Here is a 7,291-nt window from a genome sequence, read left to right as displayed (position 1 = left end):
GGAATGGAATATCTTGGCCTCAACACATGAGTAGGTGGTTCTCTCTCAGAAAATGTGTATTGGAAGTGTAGGTATGTTCTGATGGCTCTCTCCACGAATGAAGAGTGGGTGGAGGGGTATATATAGCCTCCACACAAAAACTAACCGTTACACACAATTTACCAATCTCGGTGAGACCGAAGTGAAAAACTCGGTCGGACCGATTTAGCAAACCTAGTGACCGTTAGGATTTTCGGTGGGACTGAGATGCAACTCGGTAGGACCGATATGGTTAGGGTTAGGGCATAACGTAATCTCGGTGTGACCGATTACACAAACTCGGTGGGACCGATTTTGGTAATAAGCTAACCAGAGAGTTGGTCAGGTAAACTCGGTGGGACCGATCGCTCATTTCGGTGGGACCGAAATGTTACGAAAGAGAAACAGAGAGTTTACATTGCAATCTCGGTGGGACCGATCGCTCATCTCGGTAGGACCGAAACGTTACGAAGGGAAACAGAGAGATTACAACCCCATCTCGGTGTGACCGAAATCCCTATCGGTGAGACCGATTTGCCTAGGGTTTGTGGCAGTGGCTATGACATTTGAAACTCGGTGGCGCCGGATAGAAAGAATCGGTAGGGCCGAGTTTGACTTTTGGTTTAGGTCATATGTGGATGTGGGAAGGTAGTTGAGGGTTTTGGAGCATATCACTAAGCACTATGAAGCAAGCAAGCCATTAAGCAACACCTCATCCCTCCTTGATAGTATTGGCTTTTCCTATAGAGTCTTGAGCTTTGAGCTTGAGCCAATCTTTTTGTCCTTAATATTTTGAGGGGTCCACATTCCTCATCCATGCCATGCCATTCATTGAGCTTTTCCTGAAATATTAATCTTGGAATAGCATTAGCTCAATGAGCTATATGTTGTTAGGAATTACCAAAACCACCTAGGGATAGTTGCACTTTCAATCTCCCCCTTTTTGGTAATTGATGACAACATATAGATCAAAGCTTCGACAAATGATAATAAGAGTGAAAAACATTGTCGCTTTGAGAAGTATGTGAAAGGCAAGAGCTCCCCCTAAATTTGTGCATAGTTTATGGTTTGCTTTGGACTGCAAATGCACAAAGAGTTAGGCTCATGGGTTACTCTTCCATGTCACATACATCTTGGTGGAGCGCTCAAAATGATAATAATTAAATGCATGCACTCATCACCAAGCAAAGTGAATGATTATATAGGGATAAAAGATAATGTCATCCAACAAGCATTAAGTAGCATATGATCAAACACATGATCATCCAAGTATCACGCAGACAGAAAGTATCTCAAACAAGCAAAGCAAATAAAGTTCAACCACCAAAGCAAGAGAGAATAAAAAGCAACGCTCTCTCTCGAAACCTATGATCTATACATTGTTCTCCCCCTTTGGCAACAAGTTACCAAAAAGTTCCTAGAAAATGCATAGCACTAAATCGTCGCTCAGGCTTGGTCTTCAGGTGGTGGTGTCCGGATAACTCCAAGAATGAAGGCTTCAGTCGAAGTAGATGGAGCTGATGGAGTAGGTGCTGGAGCTGGTGGCACTGACACTATAGCTGGTGCAGATGATGTGGCTCTGGTCTGGAACAAGCACTGCAGTAGACCTCTGAGCTCTAGGCACTCTGGCAAATGCATCGGTGGTTGTCTTGCCCTTCCTCTCCTACATATCATCTTGAAGTTGCTCCACAACAGACTGGATCTCAGTTACCTTCACATCCAAGTCATAGAACTTTTGCTCCATGATTCTTTCCAAGCTCTCCTGGTTTTGAGTCAGGGTGGCCAGTCCCTTCTCAATCCTCAGAGTGGATGCAATCAGGTAGCCAAGCTGATCTTGCTTGCTCTTCAGGAGATACTGAGATGCTTCTTCAGTAGTTGGCATCCTTGCAGCCTTTTCAGCTTTTGCCTTCTCCTTCTTGGCTTATGCGTGCACAGAAGATGGTTCATCCTCATTCATAACCAAAGTGTTCTCCTCGAAGTCTGGATAGATAGGCATGTGCTCCTTGTACAGCAGATATGTACCAGTTCCCATCTTGGAGTTGATCAGCTCCTGGATCTGTGGGGCATACCCACAACTCCTCTTCTGATCTGCAGCTGTCCTCTTGATAGTTTCAACTATTAGGCTCATGACTTTGAACTTCTGTGGGACATCAAAGATGTGAAGCAAGTTAATTGCATGGCCTCTGATCATCTTGTGATCACCTGACTTTGGCAAGAGAGTGTGCCTGAGGATCCAGTTGATGGTTGGCAAGCCTGACAGAAGGTAATGTACAGATCCAAACTTATGTGTCTCAAGAGCAGCATCTGGGATCTCCTTGTACATGTGTGCCATGGTGTTGTGATCCTTCTTCTTGTTGGCATACACATCCAAGTCATCTTCACTCTCTTTTGGGGCATTGATCAACTTTGCCCATTCAGCAACCGTGGACTGGTACCTCATACCTTCAGACATCCAGACAATCCTTCCATCTGGGTAGAAATGAGCTGTGGAGTAGAACTGCATGATGAGCTCATCATTCCATTTTGTGAGCTTCTAAGCCACAAACTCATCGACTCCACAAGCCTTGAAACTGTCATGTACACCTGGATAGTGATCCTCATTCTCCTTGACATAGTCCCAGTCGACCCATCTCATGTCACACACTATGGGCTTCTTGTCAAGCAACACTGTCTCATAGAAGTCCTGATGTTCCTTTGTATGGAACATGTAGTCCACAGCAGTCCTCCTCCTAGTGGCATATGGATCTGACTCTCTCCATAGCCTCAGACCTGAGTCCTTCCTGATCTTCATGTTCTCAGCAACTGGATGAGCATCATTGTGATCTGGGATTTTTGGCTTCAGCTTCCTCAAGACATGTGACTCATCATCTTCTTCTTCCATTTCAGCTTCAGACACTGGGGCCTTGTTCTTTTCCTCAGCAGGGATGTTCTTGGTGCTCCTCTTCAGTTTTGGCTTTGGAGTTGGAGCAGCAGCCTTTGGAGCAGTCTTAGGCTTAGATGGAACAGCCCCTGCCCTGATGGCATCACCCATAAGCTTCTGAGCTTTGGGTGCTAGTGCAGCATCTTCTTCCTCTTCCTCTTCAAAATCTCGCATGATTGAGGATCTCCCAAGCACTCTAGCAGTGGTCTTTTTGACCCTCTCCTTCCTCTTCTTCCCTTTTGCAACAGCCTCTTTGGGTTCAGATTCCAAAGGGACTTGAGTAGATGCTCTGGACTTAGACATTGTAATTCTCTTTGCAGGCACTTTGGTTTTCATGCCAGGCTTAGTGGCAGCAACAGTGCTATATTCCTTCTTAACCACTTTATTCTTGGAAGTGGCCTCATCCTCAACTGCCACATTGTCTTCATCCTCAGATTCAGAGGTCTTCTTCTTTCTGGCCCTGGTGGCAGCTTTGGGTAAGTTGTTTGGGGTGCTCCTGCTACCATCATCTGAGCTGCTAGAGGGACTAGTGCCCTCACTCAGGTGAACCTGCTCCTCTGACCTGTTCTGGCTGTCACTCTGATCAGACATATTGCAAACACTAAAAGCAGACCCTGTGAATAGATATAGATGAGATAGAGTGGATGAGCATCACAAAATGCAGAGGTTTTTGCAAAAGAACGAGTCAAAAACATAGTTTTAGTTTTCCACAGAAAGCATTTCGGATCAACCGATTTGTAAACTCGGTGATACCGAAGCAGCTGTTGGAACCTAAACTAGTGAACTCGGTCAGACTGAGTCATAGTTCGATGGCACCGAGACTGCTAGGGTTTCACAAAGTCCTGAACTCGGTCACACCAATTTGCAATTCTCGATCAGACCGAAAATTACATGTGCAATGGCCTGAGCTGAATCGGTGGTACCGAGTTCCCCAACTCGGTGGGTCCAAGATGGTTTCGGCGGAAACCTAACCCTGAATTCTCAATTCACGACTAAACTACGGAGTGTTTTGACTGGATAAGAATGATCTCAATCGTGGCAAGATACATGGCAAACACAATGTGCTAGGAATCAGATAGGGATAGCACAGTGATCGAGTTCATACCCTAGTTCGGCGATGAACTCGCTACGGCAGCAACGACGGGGTTGATTCCCATTGACGGCGGCGGAGACCAGCGGCAGGAGGCGGCTGGCGACGAGGAAGACGATCTGGAGACCCTAGAGGCAGAGCGGGCTAAGTGCGGGTCGAGGAGGTTCGGAAAGTTTTCCAAAATTTGACTTGTGGGTATATATAGCCCGACCCTGTCGGTGTGACTGAGTGGAACAACTCGGTGACACCGAGATGCATAACTACAAGCAGTTACTGCAACTCGGTGTGACCGAAAAGTTCAAATCGGTTGCACCGAGATTGAAAACCTAGATCGACTTAGTGATCTTGGTATGACCGAAATGGGTGAATCGGTCAGACCGAAACGCACAAAGAAGTTTTGGAAGTTTAAGTCTATGACGAATCGGGGACTCCGAGTGCTCCTCACACAGAGTGGTTCGAATCTGACTTGATCAAATTTTGTGATGCAGCATGAATAGAGTTTGAGACGAGAAAAGCATAGATAGCTAGAGAAGGTTCTTAGGCATTCTTGTCCATCCACTTGGCCAAAATAAAAGGAAACCAATCAATCAAAACAACAAGTGGATTCCCTCGAATGAGTAAATTATGCAACCAACATGCTCACACAATAAAATGGCAAATGAAATATGTAGCAAATCATGCACAAACAATTCTAGCATCTATCAAGCAATTGGCGATGACTAAGTCATCTATATATGAGTATAGTGACTTAGGAGTCAAATGAGAACATTTGATCATAGGTCATACTCATCGTTTAAGCACAAGTGGGGTTACCACTTTTACATAAAGCGTTGTTGTGTTCACACCATTAGAGTTGCTTTAACTCAATTGTTAGAGTAAAGCTCCCCCTAGATGTGAGAACCCCCCCTAAGAGGGATGAACTAACCTTGGGTTTTGTCGATGATGACTTCATGTAGATGTTGAAGATGTGGATGCTCTATGTTGATGTAGATCATTTGGAGCTATCCTTTGGAGTGAGTTGCACTTTCAATACCTACACGGGTTAGTCCCACAAGGAACAAACAAGAATATCCATAGACATAGAATGATGCACACACAAGATGATGTCTATGAAAGCTTTAGGTTACCTTGTCCCTTGTCTTACCAACAAGAGGGTTTGTGACTCCTTGAACTAGTGCAAGATGTGGAAGTTGATTGCACTTGTTCTTGCCAAAATAATAAGAGTGAAGTATGTTGGCAGAGTCACCCTCAAGAACTCTTCTAGTTCTTCTTCTTCGGGATCCACACCATCTTGATGGGAATCCTCAGAGTTGTAGTTGTACTTGATGAAATGGAACTTGATGTAGTCTTGGGAACCCACTTGACCAAGGCCTTAGGAGCTTCTTCAAATGCATCAATTTCCTCTTGAAGCTTGTCCTTGCCTTTTTGCTTGTGGTCTTGTGGTGGAAGATCATCTTGAGCTTGTGTCCCATTGGATGAAGTAGGATCATACTTCTCTTGTTGAGGAACAACCTTCGTCTTGGGGTACTGATCTTCTTCCCATTCAACTCCATTGGCATTGAACTTTCGTTCAAAACCAATACCTTGATTCTTCCGGTGCCTTCCTTGCTTGCGTACAATTTCTTCGAATTGCTTACTCCCGGCAAGGCTCTTGTAAACACCTTCCTCTATAATTCCCTTCAATAAGCTATTTTCTTGCTCAAGTGTAACTTGGCTAAGAGAATCATGTCGGATTTCGGGTTCCGGCAGACCCTTGAGGTTCGAACACTTGGGTGCGCGCGGAGATTTCGCGTTCTACCTACTTGCACCCCTCCGCCTCGCTAAGATCTAAGCTATGGAAAGAACAACACAAGAGACATAGGGTTTATACTGGTTCGGGCCACCGTTGTGGTGTAATACCCTATTCTAGTGTGTGGTGTGGTGGATTGCCTCTTGGGCTGATGATGATGAGCAATACAAGGAAGAACAGCCTCGCGAGGGTCTGTTCTTGGCTGGGGGCACTGTTCCCCCAAGGCGCGCCCGGACTTGGCCGTGCAGGGGGGCGAAAGGGCAAGAGCGAAGCGCCGCGGGCCCTAACAGCCTGCGGCCTTGGGCGCCGCGTGGCGGTTGATTGGACATGGGCGGCACTGTTCCCCCACGCCCCCTTATTTTGCGCCATGCTAGGCGGACTCGTAGTCGTACACAGCCGCTCCCCTTTCTGTTGCTCGAGCGCCCTCTGTCCTTCCTCCTCTCAAACTCCAGCTTCTGTTTTCAACCCAATCTCGAACCTTCCCCCCTTCCCATCGCCATGGCTCCGACGAAGAAGGGAAGAGGGAAGAAACCCATGCCTCCGCCTTGCTCGCCGCCGTTGGCGGCCCCTGCCGAGGGCTTGGGCAAGGTCAGCTCGGCTCTGGCCACTATCTTCAAAGAATGCGGGAGGACGACGACCTGGCCTGCGTCCCACTTCTCCATCTACAGGATAGTCACTGAGGTCCAGTATTTTGCCGACGCCCTGTGGGCGGGTCTGGTTCCCCCCTTTTCTGATTTCTTCAATGCCGTGCTTTCCCACTATCAGATCCACATGATGCATCTGGGTCCTGAATCCATCACCCTCCTTTCGGTCTTCGCCTTTGTTTGCGAGGCAATGATGGGCATCCTTCCTTCGGTTGCCTTGTTGTGCCACTTCTTATCTCTGCACCTTGTCGACCCTACCCAATGCTGGGCGTGCGTGAGCTTCGTTGCCGCATCTGAGACAGCGGCCTCAGGGATTGACTTCAGGCTCCCTCTGCCCGCGGCTGGGTTCCGCGAGAGGTGGCTGTATGTGGATGCAGGGGTGCCCAACCCCTGCTGTCGGAGCCAACTTCGCCTGCTGTCCCCAATTCGGGCTGGGGCCAGGAGACGCTTGAGAGCCCCCGACTCGTCTTTGTCTAGCACCGCTTCGCGTTCTTGAGGTCGCTTGGCGTGACAGCGCCCAAGGTGGTGAAGGAGTTCCTGCTTCGCCGCATTGCTCCTCTCCAACGCCACCCCCGCTGGATGTGGGCCTTCAGCGGGCGTGATGCTCGTATGAGGCTCCAGGAAGAGGACCTAATGCCTGAAGTGCTGAGGACAGTGCTCTTGATCCTGACTGGGGACCCCAACCCTAGCTGCATCCAGCAGGGAGGGGCCTTGCTGTACCTCTGCCAGAACAGGGGCGATTTTGTGAATCAGATGCCTATCTTTGATGAGTGGGGGCCGCGCCCCGCCGGCCTTCGGGGGCCTCGCGAGAACCCAGTGATGGTGACTGC

Source organism: Triticum aestivum, chromosome 1A (genome assembly GCF_018294505.1).
Source record: "Triticum aestivum cultivar Chinese Spring chromosome 1A, IWGSC CS RefSeq v2.1, whole genome shotgun sequence".
NCBI classification, from domain to species: Eukaryota; Viridiplantae; Streptophyta; class Magnoliopsida; order Poales; family Poaceae; genus Triticum; species Triticum aestivum.
The sequence above is the reverse complement of the archived record's forward strand: the minus strand, read 5'-3'. Positions refer to the sequence as shown.